Raw genomic sequence first — 17561 nt, forward strand, 5'->3', positions numbered from 1 at the left:
TTCCCGGATATAAAGTACAAAATACAGAGATTGGTGTTCCAATCAATGGTTAAAGGAAAAATGTTATATGGGGTAGAAATATGGGGATTAGAGGAAAGTAGAAAAGAACTAAATCAGGTGGTGGCAAAATTTAGTAAGATTATTATAGGGGTCCCAAACTGTACTGCAAATGTGGGGGCTAGATTAGTATGTAAAGAATCGATACATTACTATAGCCAAGAGGGTGATGAAGTATTGGATGAGATTGGAAGAAGGGAAAGGAGGGAATTTACTTCAAGAGACGTATAGGTTCCAGAAAAATATGGAGGACGAGAGGTATTGGGTGAATAAGTGCAAAAATAAATTACAAAAACTAGGGTTAGGAGATATAGGATATGAGAGATGGAGTGAGAAGAAAGAACGGGTATGGAGAAGGGTTATAAGGAGAGTTGCCGATATTGTGGCTACTCTGACCACTACTCTTATACTTACATCTCCTTCACACAATATACATAACATTTGTTTGAGCGCCAGTTGCTTTTTTAAGAAAAACAACAAAATTCGGTAGAGCATACCTCTTATATCAATTATCTCAAGGCGTGAGGTGATAAACTCACATATCTGGCAATATACAGGGATATGGATCAGGACAATATTAAATTACTGTTGCATTTCCACAATTGAGGATTGTACATGGAACTGGAATCACTTATTATAATTAAAATAAAACTGAGTTTATGACTATAATTTACGTCACAATGAACAATCATTGACGTCTTTTAATTTAACTAAAGAAATATATCGTGAGATTTGCGGTACTAAGAAAAGGAAAATTTAATCTAAACAAAAAAAGCTATTGGCATGAACTTGAAGTGAGATGTGATATCGCCGCTGATTACACTCTTCTTCATGTTATGAATGCATAACATGTCTGATGCTTTAATTACCTGTTGTCTGCATACACCGCTGTTGAACTTGAAAATTCTTGGGAAAACCTGTGAGCTGAAGTCGGGAGCCGTCTGTTGTTATCTTCTTATATAACAAGGAGTTGGCCTACATACCATGTACGCGTGTAGGGAGCTCCAATGTAATTACGTCCATTCAATATATTTTAAATAATTGGAAAATATTATTGAAACATCTTGTAAAGTCCATCCTCACAAGATGATGTTTCTTTATCAGCATAGTACCCGTCTCTGCTAGGATACAAGCACCACTTGTAGACTTCCTCGATGATTACCTCTTCAAACACAACTCTTAGCTCTGACCATCACACTAAGACCACTTCTTCCATTTGATACATCTGACTGTTACATATGATCTGCACAATATCAACTGCTTATGAACTGAGTACCATCAACTGAATAGATATGATGAACTGAGTACCATCAACTGAATAGATATGATGAACTGAGTACCTCTCCCTACCGTAGCATCACCTTATATCACCTCGCGATGACGACTCATCTCCCCACTCACTGTTCATCCCTTCCACTTCCACATACAGTAGCTGGCGAATACTGACACTTGGTCGCAATCACGTGTCCACGCACTGATGTCATCAGTCATGTGTCGTCTAAGCGTACCCAAGCGGTCCGAGAATGACTATGCCGAATGCGTCACCGGGAAATCTCCTTGCACAGTTAAACATAGCCTCGATTGCAAAATACTATGCCAGCTCATCTAGCCAAAGTTACAAGCCACAGCATGACAATATCAAACCAACAAATCTCACTTACTACAATACAGAATAATTACAAATAAATTTCACTTAACCTATGATTAAATACAATAATATACGTGATACCTAATTATTACAGTCTAAATGATGAGAAACAGAATATATAAATCTAATGAATCGGGTTAATAATGATGATGATGATGATAATAATAATAATAATAATAATAATAATAATAAATACAGAATGGAGTCTGTAACCCTGTTGTACGGTTACAATATAGAGACAGTTTAATAATGGAATGTAGAGAAAGAGCCTCACTATCAGTATTAAACAAATTGTTAGAAACCATGAACCCGAAAATCGAAGTTGAGGACAGGAAGGGCAAAAGAGGTCTATACTGGTGGATTTTTGGAATTCCAAGAAATAGAGGGTGGATAGGTAGAGAAAATGCGGGTAGATGTATTCTGTGTGGAGAAAGATGGTCGGACCTACATATATTTATCGAATGTAGGGAGTTAGAGGAGTTGAAAAAGAAAGTGTTGAGTAAAAAAGAGGTAGAAAAAGTAGAAAAAATTGAAAGGATGACGGTATGGCTAGCCAGAGAATGGGGAAGAGGAACAAATATTTCCAAATATTTAAATATGGTTAGAATTAGATTTATAAATAAAGAGAATAAGGGGTAGAAGAGGGTTACAGAGGAAGGAGAGGAAAGAGGTAGACGAAACTTCTAGGTTATAAAAAATTTTATTACAATAAGAGGAGTTCGGAATATAATCTGATGAGATTGTATGATGAAAAGATGATTTGTATATACTGGGAGAGGAGTGCATACGTGAGAGAACGTAGGGGGCAGCTAATGTAGTTTAAAAAAAAAAAGACGATAATAGTATTAAGTATCGAGTTGGTAATAGCATGAAAGAGTCGGGATGAGTTGATAACACAATAGAAGAAAAACTCTAAACATTAATTTAAGATTCTAATAAGTAATGAGTGACTGTGAGTAAGAGGAACTGTTGGACTGTTTAGAAATGGAAATAAGCGGAAGAAGTGGGAGGAATAAGGAAAAGACAGGTTTGATTGTTGGCAATTCGATGGATTAATATGTAAGTTCAACTATAGAAAAAAAAATGTAATTAGAGAGTAGTCTCTAGTTTTAGTCTAAGAGTCATAAGAAGATGAAAGAAATGTAAGAAATAAGGAGCTAGAGAATTGTCAACAAGCACATTTGTAAACAGTGTTTGAATATTAACTATAGGGTTAGTGGTCAAGAAAAGGAGTTTGGAATATAAACAGATCAGATTGTATGATGAAAAGAAAATTTGTATATATTGGGAGAGGATTGCATATGTGAGAACGTAGGTGGCAGCTAAGGTAGTGATCAAAACAAGAAAGGGAAGAAAATAGTATTAAGTACCGAACTGGTAATAGCGCGAAAGAGTCGGGATGAGTTGATAACATAATAGAAGAAAACTTTAAACACTAGTTTAAAATTTTAACAAGTAATGAGTGACCGTGAGGAAGAGGAACTGTTGGACTGTTTAGAGATGTAAATGAGTGATAAGTGATGTGAGGAATAAGGAAAAGACAGATCTGATTTGTGGCAATTCGGTGGTTTAATATGCAAGTTCAACTATAAGAAGAAAAAAAAGTAATTAGGTTGTAGTTTTAGTCTAAGAGGCAAAAGAATAAGAAAGAAATGTGATGAATAAGGAACGGGAAAATTGTCAAGTACGTTTGTAAATAGTGTTTAAATATTAACTATAGGGTTTAGTAGATGATCATGTGTAAAAGTTAGCGAATAAGTATTATAAGAGGGATGAACTGAGGCAAGGAAGAAGTGGGGAAGATTGGGGATGGAAGGGGGGAGGGGTATAAGAGCCAGATGGGTGGGATGGTACAGTCCCAACCCAAGGTGAAAGATGAAGCACGTCCGCTCACAGAATAACAAGTGAATCAAGATGGTGGCAGGAATGAAGTAAGACGACGCGGTTATAGGCGGAGCAGTAGATAAATGCGTGACGGATAGTATGATGGACTGATAACCGCCTCTACAATTCGCCACGTAAAAGAGGAGAGAAGTAAGAGTTATAGGTGGGGGTAATATCTAACCCGGGAGGAGTGGCTGATAGCGGTGCTGGGTGGGAAGGTTCTCTCCTTACTAGGGAATTCCGCGTGCAGCCAATGTTTCTTTCTCTTTTTGTTTAGTTAGCTGTAGATAGTAGAATATGTGTTAGTACATTAGAATTAAGGTAGGGGATGCCCTAACATGCGGTAGGTGTTCCTCGCATATCAGAGGCATCTCAATAGTTTTAGACAAGGTGGTGCAGTGCAAGGCTGGATTCCGCCGACACGGGCACCACTAAATTAGAGTAGATAGTAAATAGTTTTAGTGTAGATAGTAAGAGCTTTACATGATACAATAGTATGTTAGTTTATATTGTTTTGTTTGGTTTTTGGTTTGTGTATTTCATGGTCTTTATTGCCTGTAACCGATGGTGTAAACTAGGGTGGGCAATAAAGAGTTATCTTATCTTACTTGTGACGAGTGTTCTTGTGCAACAAATGCAAGCCCATCACTGCATTTGGTATCATAAAACATCCAAACAGGCAAACAAGACTAATGGGTTTGTTCCAGTTAAAAAACAAAACAAAAAATGGTCTGTTACTTCACTTGTACATTGCCAAGAAATAATGCGTTCACCCTGTATCTCTGTGCATAAATCCAAATTTTGAAGGATTTGATGTGCTGTGTATGTTGGGAATGTGAAATATTTTGTTTCATTCACTTCTTGTTCTTAGTAAGTTGTCTTCAGTCATAGCCACTTTAAAAAACAAACTTAAGAGGTTCTGTGCTGCTCCAGAGCATTCATTATGAATAGGTGAAATAACTTGTCACGATATGAAATTGCTCCATGCGTTGCGGGTACTTCCTTGAATGTTTATTTTTAGGATTTATATTACTTGTTAATTTTGTGTCAACTGAATTTTTGTAGATTTCTTTGTGATGTTGACTGATATTTTGTCATTTTAGAGTTATTGGTGTATGTTTAATTAAACATTTTAGTTTAAGATTTTATATCGCCCATATCGTCTGGGAAGTAGCTGGTCCTTTCAAACAGTTAATAAGTGATAATCAATTGTATTCACGTATTTTGCAATAGATGTGATGAACAAGATTCCAACTGTGATTGGGACAGTCTCCAATTAGCCTCTCAAACCCGAGAACTGTGAATTAAACACTAATCTCGATCATTTTGGACACTTACTTTTTCAACCCTCCTGACTCCCCTGTGCCTATGAAGGCTGAACTAGGACTTGAACAGCATCCAGAGTGTCAAAATTCATCTCAACAACCCCAAACAGTATGGATCCTAAACTAATATTTTTTGATTTTTACATGTCCCTCCTTCCCAATCCTCACGTGGCGCGTCCCAGGTGGCGGATAGGGGGGGTCCTAACCGGCTTGCTGGCGGACTTGAGGGAAATAAAATACCTCTCGCGGACCAAACACAAAAAACCCTGTGGGTGGGGCACGCAGAGGAGGAAGAATACACACACGGTATCCCCTGTCTGTCGTAAGATGCAACTAAAAGAGGCAACAAAGGGATGATCCAATTGGAACCGTGAGACTACTAGTAATTAGTACTATCACGCAGGGAACACCATGGGTCGCATTTACTTCCGCGTAGTACTACTATGTTAGGTACGCAATAGATTTGTGATTAGTAGCGAGAGTGTATGAATCAGGAGGTGGGTCCTACAGTACCTATGATTCGTACCCCTATATGAGCAACACCATGGGATTAGCGACACCATGGTTCTGCCTTACCTATGCTCAGTTCCCACTATGTGAGGAATTCCACGGGATAGTATCAGTCCCTGTGGTTAGTCCACTTATGTCAGGAACGCCGTAGATTTGCGTTGCCTGTAAATTATGCCACAATGTGCGAAACACCATAGGTCTGTGTTATATGTGCGCATTACACTACCTGTGAATAGTACCATAATGTGTGGAATACCGCAAGTCTCCGCTACTTTTGATTAGTACCACAACATTACACATAGCATGTTTCTACTTTCCTAGCAATAAATACCATTATGAAGGTCCGATGACCTGGATTTTGGACCCGTTTAGACTGTAAGCATAATAGATTCAGCATCATGTTATACAAGCAGTCCCTTGGTCAGTAATACTATTGTTTTGTGCCAGCTTCTGTGCATGTGAGACACTGTGGGTCGGATCTACTGATCGTTTTAAATTCATATCCATCCATCCATTCATTCTTTATCCTCATGCTTTGAATTCTGGTCAGTGGAGGATTTTGGACTTTTAAGTTATGATTTCATTTCATCTCATTTCGTACCATTAGGGACCAATGACCTAGATGTTAGGCCCCTTTAAACAACAAATATCAGTCAACCAACCAACCTTCCTAATCCCCAGTTGTAGTGGTGCTGGGGGTGTCTTATCCTCACAGTATTTTTCTCCAGACAGGAAGACATACATGTACGAAGTTTGGTTGAAATTGCAGATTTGCCTATAGACTCCTGTCATTTTTAATCATTTAGCTTTGAAGATATATTTATGTAAGGATGTTGACTCCTTCTGTGAAACCTGCCAAGTACAGAATGTATTGCGGGCTAGGGCAAGCCTTTGCCAGAAATTACTGGAGTGATCATTTAGTTACTTAATTTTAGGATTACTCAAATTGGACTGAAATTAGAGACCTATCAGTGCCTGATGATTCACAGGTGGGAAATTCTGGAGAGAATTCCGGTCCAGTATAATGGCCGGTCAGACTGGACAAAGCTTATAAATATATAGATATATCTTACTAGCATATTACAAAAATATTTCAACATATTTTCTAACCCCATCTGGAGAGACTTATTCAATTTCGCTTGCTCCTGTGGTGGTTAGTGGTGCGATGAGTTCTGTGTATATTATTATTATTATTATTATTATTATTATTATTATTATTATTATTATTATTATCATCATCATCCAGAGACATGAGACTTCTATATTCATGTTGGTTTTTGAGGGGAAAGTAAAGACTGATCGCCAATAATAAAATCCTGATAATTATACCATTCAACGATTTTTGAAACAGTGTGCCAATGCAGCTCACAATGAGGTTCTTAGTTCACTATAAAGATTACAAAACTGGGGTTGCTGGGAGGATGTAGAGGAAGAGAAAGAAAGAAAGAAAGAAAGAAAGAAAGAAAGAAAGAAAGAAAGAAAATGGAGAGCGCTTGTACATCACACCCAGGAAACTGGAGCTGGAAGATGATGATGATGATGATGATGATGATGATGATGAATGTTGGTGTAATAAATGTTAAATAGTCTCTACAAACCATGAATCCATGACTAACCGTTCAGTAATGTAGACCACTGCGAGGAGGCATCATACCAGACAGTGCTTGTATGTGCACTATTTAGAATTCCCGTCATACCCATGGCCAACAGTGAACAGGCAGGTGGCCTTGAAGTACTGGTGAGCGCTTTGTCCATTCAGAATGCTACATTTTTCTTTAATAATAAAAAAAATATGACAAATGTTTATGCTTTTAAAACACACAGTGAATTTCCAGGCCAAGAGCTATTGTCAGAATGCTTTATGCTGTAAATCCGTTTAGCTCTTCTCTCAAACTTGCTGTAACAAAAATCAGCCTAGAGTTTTAAATATGTAGATAGATAAATGTAGTACTTCACTATTTTCTTCATACATTCCCAAGTAATAGACATATAAAGTCCAGTCTGTTGCGGTAATGGTCAGCTGTACAGTCAGGAACTGCGCCGAGTTTCGGGTGGCGAGAAATAATTCGACCCACTAAGAGGACCAACGGCTTCGGGCGATGAGTTCCCTTAGTTAGGGTGATTGTCCCCTCTGTGTAGGAAATGACACTGGAACCCTCAAGTAGAGTCTGTCGCCATGTTAGGGCAGCTGCAGAAGGCATCTATACTGCATGTTAGGTGTGGGCTTACCACCTGATGGCAGCAGCTCTAGCCTAAAACGAGTGCAGATATGGTGTGTCCTCAGAAAATGCTAGGGCAGGGTTTTTTTTAAGTCGCTGACTCTGGTCCGGATGCAGGCCGCAATGCTTTTTTCCCTAGACCTGCAATGGTTTATGATGGCAAAAGTAAGAAAGAAAGGGAAAATATTACAGTTCAAGATGATAAATTTATCTTGGAGAGTAATGAAAGACTTACATGTTCCCTGGACTAAAACAATATTTGTTCCACAAATGGTAGTACCAAATTTTGAGACTGTGAGAGTCAACAAGTTTCATATTTGTTCCACAGATGGCAATGAGTGTTTTTGTTCTTCCTTAGTCTGCGGCCTCTTCCCTGCCTCATTTTGTAGTTAGTTCTTGCTTGCTCTGCACATGAATTAAAAAATAACTCATTGTTTATACATCAGTGCAAGTTTTCATTTTTTCAATTATTTCAGTCTTTTAGTCATAGGTGACTACAAGAAACAAAAAGTGGAGTCTGAAAATCTGATCTTCACATCTGAATGGGAACTGAAATTCTTCATTTTTCCTGAATGTATAGATGAAAATTTACAGTTTTTAATATGCAGTCACAGTTGCTTTGATTGTGACATTTCAACAGTAGGCTGTCCACCTCTGTAGCATAATGGTTGGTTCTATTAACTGCCATTTACAGTGGCCCATGTTTGATTCCTGGTGCTACCAGATATTTAAGAATGCAGAAGGGCTGGTATGTGGTTCAAGTGCTACATGCAGCTCACCTTCATTATGGGTGTGCCTAAAAAGAGTTGCACTATCTCAGGATGAGGACAGGATTTTACTAACAGTACGTTAAGCATTTCAGTTACGACCCATTATTTTCACTTAACAGTGATGCAAGAAATCAGAAGGTTAAACAGTTGAGAACTTCATCAGGCACTGGTCAAGAATGTGCGAGGTGAGGAACCACAGAGCAAGAGAAAGCAACACAGATGTCTTCAACTGTATCCTGGATTTTAGGTGGGGTGAAAAAATTCAGCTGTGAATTGTTTCTTGTTTAAATGGTCAGAACGTTATTTACATGCAGTATGAAAGTGATTAAAAGTGTCTACTGCTACAAATGTGTGCAGGGTGAATTATCAGTGGATGTTTGTACCAAACTCAAGCGGGAAATAAGTGATGCTCCTGTGTACTGTGGCTCTGGATGAATCTTCTGTAACCTGAAGCCAGTCACAGTAAGACCAGCACCTGTCTTATTCAACGAAATATTGGACCTCAGAGCCCACTTTATTTCAATATTACCATCAATCCGAACCCCAGGGAAAAATAACTGAAGGTCCCTGTGCTAGGGCATACCCTGCAGTTGATGCGCAGTTATTCAGATACTAGGGGAGCTGTGAGAAGTGGGCAACTAGCATCACAGTATATCCAAATTGGGACAGTCAACATCCTAACCCTGACAGACAAGACCGAAGAATTTATAGTTCATGAAAGAGGACATAGGCATCCTTGGTTTTAGTGAAACAAAGTGGAAAGGAAGGGGTGAAATCTTATTTAATAATAATAATAATAATAATAATAATAATAATAATAATAATAATTAACTAATCAAATATGAATAAAATAAAATACTTAATCACGTCATGCTTGGGCATCAATTGAAATCTAATTCAAAATAGACGAATAAATAACTAAAATAAATTAAATTAATAAAATTAATTGATCAAAATATCCATAGTACAACCGCTAGATTTCACCAGAAAGGATCTCTCAAATTTTGATAAAGCATGATAATTCTCTCCCAGGGCATGTACATAAAGCTGCGTACTGATAAGTCTGCTTCAGCCCTTACCTAACCTTCTGAAAATGGCTAAATAGGTAGGAATGGCACCTAGGTTCATCAATAACTCCACCGATTCTAAAATAACTATATTCTAAATAACATCCGTGCATGGGCACCTCATCAGCACACCAAAATACATGTAAAATACTCGCAAAATACAGCTGGAAGACTCCATATTTACTACAACAACAACAAAAACAGTGGGAAACCAAAAGCAAGGACCAAGCTACCATTTGCAGTCAGTCCGTTGAAAGTTCATTACAAAGAATATATATGTGGATGAATACCCTTCACTCTCTCTGTGTATCAACACAACTTGCATATTCTAATTATTGGCACTTGTTATATCACACACATACAGTACCTTATAATACTGTGTTCAGTGACTCTTAACACTTGGTTTAAAGATACTGTAATAGTTACCATGTCCGCCACATTGGAATTTGAGAGTCTGGCGACGTCACCATTTGGTCCACCCATTTACTCTTAGACTCTGTTATTGGAAAAGCACAGGAGAAAAAGACAGCAGTAGAAAGTGTCGTAGCGTGGATGGTTTAAAAAAAAAAAACTGTTAAGAAAGAGATCTAGAGAAGTGTGTAGTCGGGAATTCTGACTGTGTACCGAGGTGTAAGTGATAATTAGCAGTAGTTAATAAATTTTAGTATAAAAGCTACCAGTCTAGTGTTTATTTACCTTTCTAGCCCGCAAACTCATCACAGCTGGTGTCAGAATCGGGATCGACTGGTAGCAGTAATTTCGTAACTAGCAATCTCTAGTGAATAGTAAAATGGACAGTGAACAGTTTCAGGCTCTCAACAATAAGTTTACCGAACTCTCATCTAAACAAGACTAAATCAAGAGCGAACTGAAACTGGAATTGATTGAACTTAACAGTGGACAAAGTAAATTAGATCAGGAAGTGCGCTCTCTCGAAAATAGTGGCATTATGCAGGATGTAAAGGAACTGGTTGAAAAACGGATCAAAGAAATACCGCAGGTTGTGGAGTCAGGTCTCGAACCCCTGAAAGAGGAAGTAAGCGCCCTTCGTACGAGAGGGACAGCCATGACGACCACCAGCCATGACAACGGCTCCAGCGCCAGGAAGGTAAAGCGCGCGCACTTCGAAGGGACCACATCGTGGAGGACCTTCCAGACTCAATTCGAGACCGTGTGCGGGCACAACGGTTGGACATCAGAAGAAAGAGCCGTGCACCTAATTGCCGGACTGCAAGGAACAACAGCGGAAGTGCTACACAGCCTCCAGCCGGGTGCCACCTATAAGGAGATTGTTAGAGCGCTCGACAGCCGATACGGTGACCACCAGCTGGCAGCCGCCTACAGAGTCCAGTACGCTGCAGGAATTCGTGCAACATGTGGAGCAACTACTAGCCTACAAGGCTCTGGATGGGCTGCCTCGGGATCACATTCAGCGGAAGGCAGCCTACACATTCATTGATGGGCTCCGCAGTGCTGAAATCCGTAAAAACCTGATGCTCGGCGGGAAGCATAACCTCAGAGGCCCTGACGTTACCCCTGAGGGTGGAGGCGTTGAAAGGAACAGCGGCACAGTCGCCAAGAATACGAGCCATGAGAAGCGAGGACGCGCCAGAGACCTGCCCTGTTACAGGAGAATGACACGTGCCACCGCCGAGACGCCGACGCACCAATGAGACCACCTGTTGGAACTGCGGCGAGCGTGGCCACCTGCGGAAATGAGTAAGGACCGTCAAGGAGAGGGGCTCGTCGGCACAGTTATTACCGTCCCCGTGTTTCACGCTAAATGTGGTCGAGCGGAGCAATGAAGGCTTGATCGCCGACGGTTGGCTCGGAGACAGGCAGTGCTGGGTCACGAGACACGGGGCGGCATTAACCATCGCCAGACCTGACATCGCTGAGGGACAGCCAGAGAGGCAACCCAACCGCCCATACGTGCTGTGAACGGCCTCAAAAGACACCATCCCTGTCCTGAAGGTGGCGCTACTTCAACTGGCACTGGGATGACAATGCCTACAAGTCTGGGCCTTTGTCGCCGCAGTCACGGATGAGGTCATCTTGGGCCTAGACGCGCTATGGTCATACGAGGCGACTGTCAGTGTGGGATGACGTGTGTTGTGGCTCGGCAAACAAGAGATAATGCTCAGACTCCCAGGGATGCAAACTCGAGTAGCGCGATTAACACTGCTCAGCGACGAAGTGATATCACCTAACAGCAAGATGATAGGTATGGCACAGCTAGAGGAACCCATACAAGGGGACAGTATGCTCATGAACCCGGATCGCCGACCGCCGATCAAGGACTCTACCTGGCCAGGACACTCGTTTTGCCACGAAGCTGCATGCCGGTACGCATATTGAATTAGACGTTGTGGGAGCAGAGGATACCCAGCGGGACAGAGCTTGCGACTTGTGAACGAGTTACGTGCGTTGTGCCAGTGGACGACGAAGACGCACAAGGCCTGGAAAAAGGCAAAGGATCGGATAAGCTCCGGAAGATTATATCAGATGCCCGGAAACATTTGGAGGCAAGACAGCTCAGGGAGCTTAAGGAACTGATCCATGAGTTTAGGAACATCTTCACTGCTACCAGAGGTGGCTACGGAAAGACAGTGTAGCATCTCATTAACACAGGCAACGTCACTTCAATCCGACAGCCACCTCATAGGGTACCCCTGGCAAAAATGGTGAAAATCGACCAGATGCTGAGTGACATGAGGCAGTGGGGAATCATAGAGGAGTCGAACAGCCTATGGTCATCGCCAGCGATTCTGGTGAAGAGAAAGAACGGTGAGCTCCGCTTCTGTGTCGATTACCACAAGTTGAACGACATAACGAAGGACTGTTGCCCATTACCTTGGATAGATGACACCCTGGACACGTTATCTGGAGCCCAGTGGTTTTCGCCTTTGGGGTCTGAAGTCTGGGTACTGGCAAGTGGCGCTTCATCCGGAAGACAGAGATAGCGTTCTCAACCGGCCAAGCGCTCTACCAGTTCACCGTGATGCCCTTCAGCTTCTGCAATGCGCCGGCAACCTTCGAGCGACTGATCGAGTCTGTATTGAGGGGGCTTAACTCAGGACGCCCGCCTCGTGTATCTGGACGATATAATTATTGTGGGATGCACATTCAGAGAGCACGTTGAGAACCTGCGGAGTGTGTTCCAGAGGCTACGTCGGGCTCATCTAAAGTTAAATCTCGGAAAATGCCACCTATTCCAGGAGATGGTGCACTACCTGGGCCACATCATGTCATCAGAGGGAGTAGCCACAGATCCAGAGAAGTTAAGAGCTGTCAGGTTCTGGCCGGTGCCGAAGGACGAGAGAACTGAGGAGTTTCCTTGGCCTTTGCATGTACTGCCGCAGATTTATAGCTGGCTACGCAGACATCTCAAAGCCCCTTACATGGCTCACCGAAGAGAGGCCTTTCCAATGGTCGAGGCGGAGGATGCCTTCTGGACACTGTGTCCGGCACCCATCCTAGGATACCCCAAGCCTGGGGAGAAGTTCATCGTAGACATCGATGCCAGCGACGTGGGAATTGGTGGGGTGCTGTCCCAAGTGCAAGACAGCCAGGAGGTGGTGATCACCTATTTCAGCAAAGCGTTGTCAAAAGCTGAGAAAAATCACTGTGTGATGCGTCGGGAATTGCTGGCTATCCTTGAAGACCTTGGAGCACTTCCACAGGTATCTGTATTGGCAGCTTTTCCATCTGCGCACTGATCACTCTGCATTGACCTAGCTCCTAAGCTTCAGAAACCTTTGACAGACAGGTCGCTGGGTGCGTCTTGTAGTAGAACACGGCAAGCCTTCAGACATACTGGTACAAGACCTCCACAACAACAATAACTACAACCACAAACGAACATAGACGAGAGAGGTGTCACCACCAAGAGCTTCTAAATTCAAATTCAAACTCAAGACCTGCAGTTTATTATATTAAAAATTTACTGGAGTACATCACAGTTGGATTATATCACAAAAAAAAAATAACAAAGGTCCATACCAATATGACACATATCAGCCTCAGAACATTCTCAAAGATTACCGCACACAGCTAAACCAACATGACATAGAAGCAAAGGAACCACAGAGAAGATAGAAGAATGGAATCTAAGCAACATGAACTTAAATTTTAATAAGTGTCTAACCTATACATACCAAATTTTAATGTGTTAAAACTTTTTAAGTGTTTTATATTGTGGCCCATATGTTTTAATGTGTTCTGTATACTCATGTTCTAACTTATTGTAACTTTTTACCTTTGACCACAGATATTTTAACTTCATGCTACTGTATATTGCATTTCCATCCCCCATTAGACATCCGGATGTCTAACATAACTTGTGATTTTGTGTAATGGCTAGAAACTAACCATGTACTAGCTGATGATGGCCATTAAGGGCCGAAACCAGTACTAGTGTAATCTATTTACAATAAATTCATGATTGGTGGAAAAACACATTTCTTGTCTATACATTGAATTTATCAATACGGAAAATGAAATTTATAAATAATAATGCCAACATGGTCTTCGGATGGGAGCTCCGCCTGCCATGCAATCTAATGTTCAGTTCAGCACCAGACCAGCAGCAGCCAGCGACAGGCTATGTATGGGAGTTGGTGGATCGGCTCGGCAACATCCGCTATTATGCCACACATCATCTAAGGGTAGCCAGCGACCGGATAAAAGCCCACTACGACATGCTGGCGAAGTCTGCGGGTTTCCAGGAAGGCGACAGTGTGTGGCTGTACCGTCCAGTGCGGACAGAAGGGAAGTCGTTGAAACTGCAGCCCCAATGGAAAGGCCCATATACAATCATCACCAGGATCAACGATGTTGTCTACCGGATCTGGTGGCCTCTCCGAGAGATGATGATGATGATGATGATGATGATGATGATTGTTCACCTGGATTGCCTAGCACCGTATCGTGGAGCAGCTTTAAGGAGGGGGCAGTGTAATGTCTACCATGTCCGCCATGTTGGAATTTGAGGGAGTCTGGTGACGTCACCATTTGGTCTGCCTGTTTACTCTTAGACTCTGTGATTGGAAAAACAGAAGAAAGAAAAGAACAGTAGAAAGTGTCGTAGCATGGATAGTAAAAAAAATTGCGTGAAGGAAAGATCTAGAGGGGTGTGTAGTCGGGAATCCTGACTGTGTACCGAGATGTAAGTGATAATTAGCAGTAGTTAATAAATTTTAGTATAGACGCTACCAATCTAGTGTTAATTTACCTTAATACCCTGCCAACTCGTCACAGTACATTCACTGGAGCAGCACACACTTGCTGTTCTAGAACATGAATTATGGAATGTCTGAGATACAGTACCCCATAGCTTTCACCAACATATAGTACCAAGCTACCAAAAGTGATACAATACAAAGTGTCTAAGCACTCCACAGTTGTAGGTTATTATCACACTTCACATTCCACAAACATTATCAGACCGCGTTCCTCCAAAGTTAAATCTCCTCTTCCTACCAAAGTCGAAAGTAAAGTTCTCTCCGCAGTTTTCTCACATGCCTAGATAGACCTCGGCTTCCCTCTTCCTCTCGCATGGTACGTCTAGATTGATCCCGGCCAGCCAATCATGAGTGGAAGATCCTCTTGTTGTATCAAGACCACACCCCTAATAATAATAATAATAATAATAATAATAATAATAATAATAATAATACATTGAACGAAAATGAAAATCCACAGCCTGTTTTCAGTCATTCGACCAGGTCAGGAATGGAATGAATGAAGCCCCTATCAAGCAGTGAGGATAGGAATTGTGCCAGCTGCTGAAGCTTGTTGCACTCCTCTGGGGCAATGATTCATGGATGACAGATGAAACGGAATGATATCTGAGAGTGTTGCTGGAATTAAATATGACAGGGAAAATGAGTACCTGGAGAAAAATCTGTCCCACCTCCTCTTTGTCCAGCACAAATCTTGCATGGAGTGACTGGGATTTGAACCACGAAACCCAGCGGTGAGAGGCCAGCGCGAGCCACGGAGGCTCTTAATCAATTTAATAATAATCTTATTCTGAATACAGTGCCAGGGTGTGATATATGCAGTATCACAGGGGTGGGGGGAAGAAAACTGAAGGAAGGGTACAGGCTATTTTACAGTGAAAGACAGGATGCAGTAAATAGAATAGGAATGATTATTAGAAAGGATGTGGAGGAGGTGAAGATCAATGACAAAATGATCATAGTAAGAATACAGTACAGTTTGAGACAGGAACAAGAGATCTGTTCCAAATATATGCTCCACAAATTGGAAATAAAGAAGAGAATACAGAACAATTCCTTGATGAAATGGAGAAACTCACTGAAGACAAGGATGTCATTATAATGGGAGATATGAACACACAAATGGGAAGAGAGACTGGGAAGAGAAGAGATTCTGCAGTAATTTGGATATGGCAAAAAGGATCAAGAAGGAGAAATGTTAATAGACTTCTGACAGAGGAATCAACTAATAATAGGAAATGCATGGTTTAGGAATGAAAATAGCCAGAATATTACCAGGTATGGTTGGGGAGAAAGAATGAAAAACCTTACTTGATTACATGTAAGTGGAAAAGGGACATTGGAAAGATCTAATGGATGTTACAGCTGTGTCTGAGGAAGCATTTGGTGCGACCATATAGCAGTGGTAGCAAAGTCGAAAGTAGGCAATAATGTAAATTGTTGTCCATTATATAGTCTGAAATGTTACAAATAAAGTCCATTATTGGTTGAAAATGTCCCTGTACTTAAAGGTATTTAATATATCCTTAACCATTAGAGGGGGTACAATGACCCTGTATAATGCCATAATGCCACCACAGAACATTGAGCCATCACCTAACTGGATGCTAAGAGCAGTATTAGGAATGTTCTATTACCTGGTCCTTCCCAGACACATTGTCTCTGATCACCTGGGTTCAGACTAAGTGACATTTGTTGTTAAAAACTACTGTACTGCAGTACTACACCATCATGAACTTCTCTTTGCTTTATATTACAATAAAGCCTCTTCAGAGAGCAGTTCTAAAGTGCCAACTGTAACATTTTCAAATTGCATTTTCAAATACTAAACAATAATTGTGCGAAGGTCGATCAAATATAAATGGGATTTTTGTTCCTGAACATCAGCAGTTGGAGGACTGGCCCCGAGCTTCTACTATTCTTAGACGGGACTGTTAGGAGTGAGGAGAGCGTGCTGTTAAATATTTCCCGCAGTTTCGTCAGTAACGCTCAAGATATCGGAGCAACAGGTGCACCCCTCCACTGTGGAACACATAATTACAAAATTTCTTGCTCATGAAGGAGTTACAGCAACAAAAATTTACCAGATTGATGGCACAGTTTGGTGATCATTGTCAAGGATGCATGCCTGTAAGGAGTGGTGGAGGAAAGGAAAGGCAGCACCAGTGAAAGCCAAGACCCTGTTAGATGGCAAGGATTTTACAACAGTTTTTTTTTTTTCGATCGGCAAGGCATTTTGCTGGTTTTTTTTGCATGAGTGACTTGCAATGAATGCTGCTTACTCCTGTGAGCTGTTTAAGGCAAGGGTTGCATATCACCGCAAAAGAAGAGACCAACCAATTCGACAATGTGCGGCCCCATACTGCAGCCCTTAACTGTCTCCAAGCTACAGGAAACGCATTGGACTACACTTAATCATCCTCCTTACAGCCCAGACTTATCGCCCTGTGATTTCCATTTGTTCGGGCTGTTTAAGGAAGCTCTAGGAGGGCAAAAATTTGAAGATGACGAGAGTGTGGAAGACTTCGTGTGCAACTGGCTGGTGACACAACCCTGTTCTTTTTTACGACGAGGGCATCAAAAAGCTGCCCATATGCTGGGACAAATGCATTTCCAAAGCAGGAAACTATGTGGAAAAATACATTCTAATTGAATTGTGTTTTTCAATAAATGAATTGAAATAAAAAATAAAATCCAGTTTGTATTTGATACCCTCTTGTAACTGCATATAAATTACCTTACTCATTATTGAGGTTCTTAGGACTTACCAACAATTAAAGGTACACCAGGAGAGTTTGCTGTGTGGTTTGGGTTACATAGCTGTCTGGAGATTGTGGG

General features: G+C 41.2%; 1 protein-coding gene across 1 annotated transcript in view; it reads left to right on the plus strand.

The window, feature by feature from the left end:
* LOC136864362 (myosin-4) overlaps window positions 1-17561 on the plus strand; it is a 635412-nt gene that overhangs the window by 602052 nt on the left and 15799 nt on the right. The gene's annotated exons all lie outside the window — the stretch shown is intronic.

Source organism: Anabrus simplex, chromosome 2, assembly GCF_040414725.1.
Source record: "Anabrus simplex isolate iqAnaSimp1 chromosome 2, ASM4041472v1, whole genome shotgun sequence".
Lineage (NCBI taxonomy): Eukaryota > Metazoa > Arthropoda > Insecta > Orthoptera > Tettigoniidae > Anabrus > Anabrus simplex.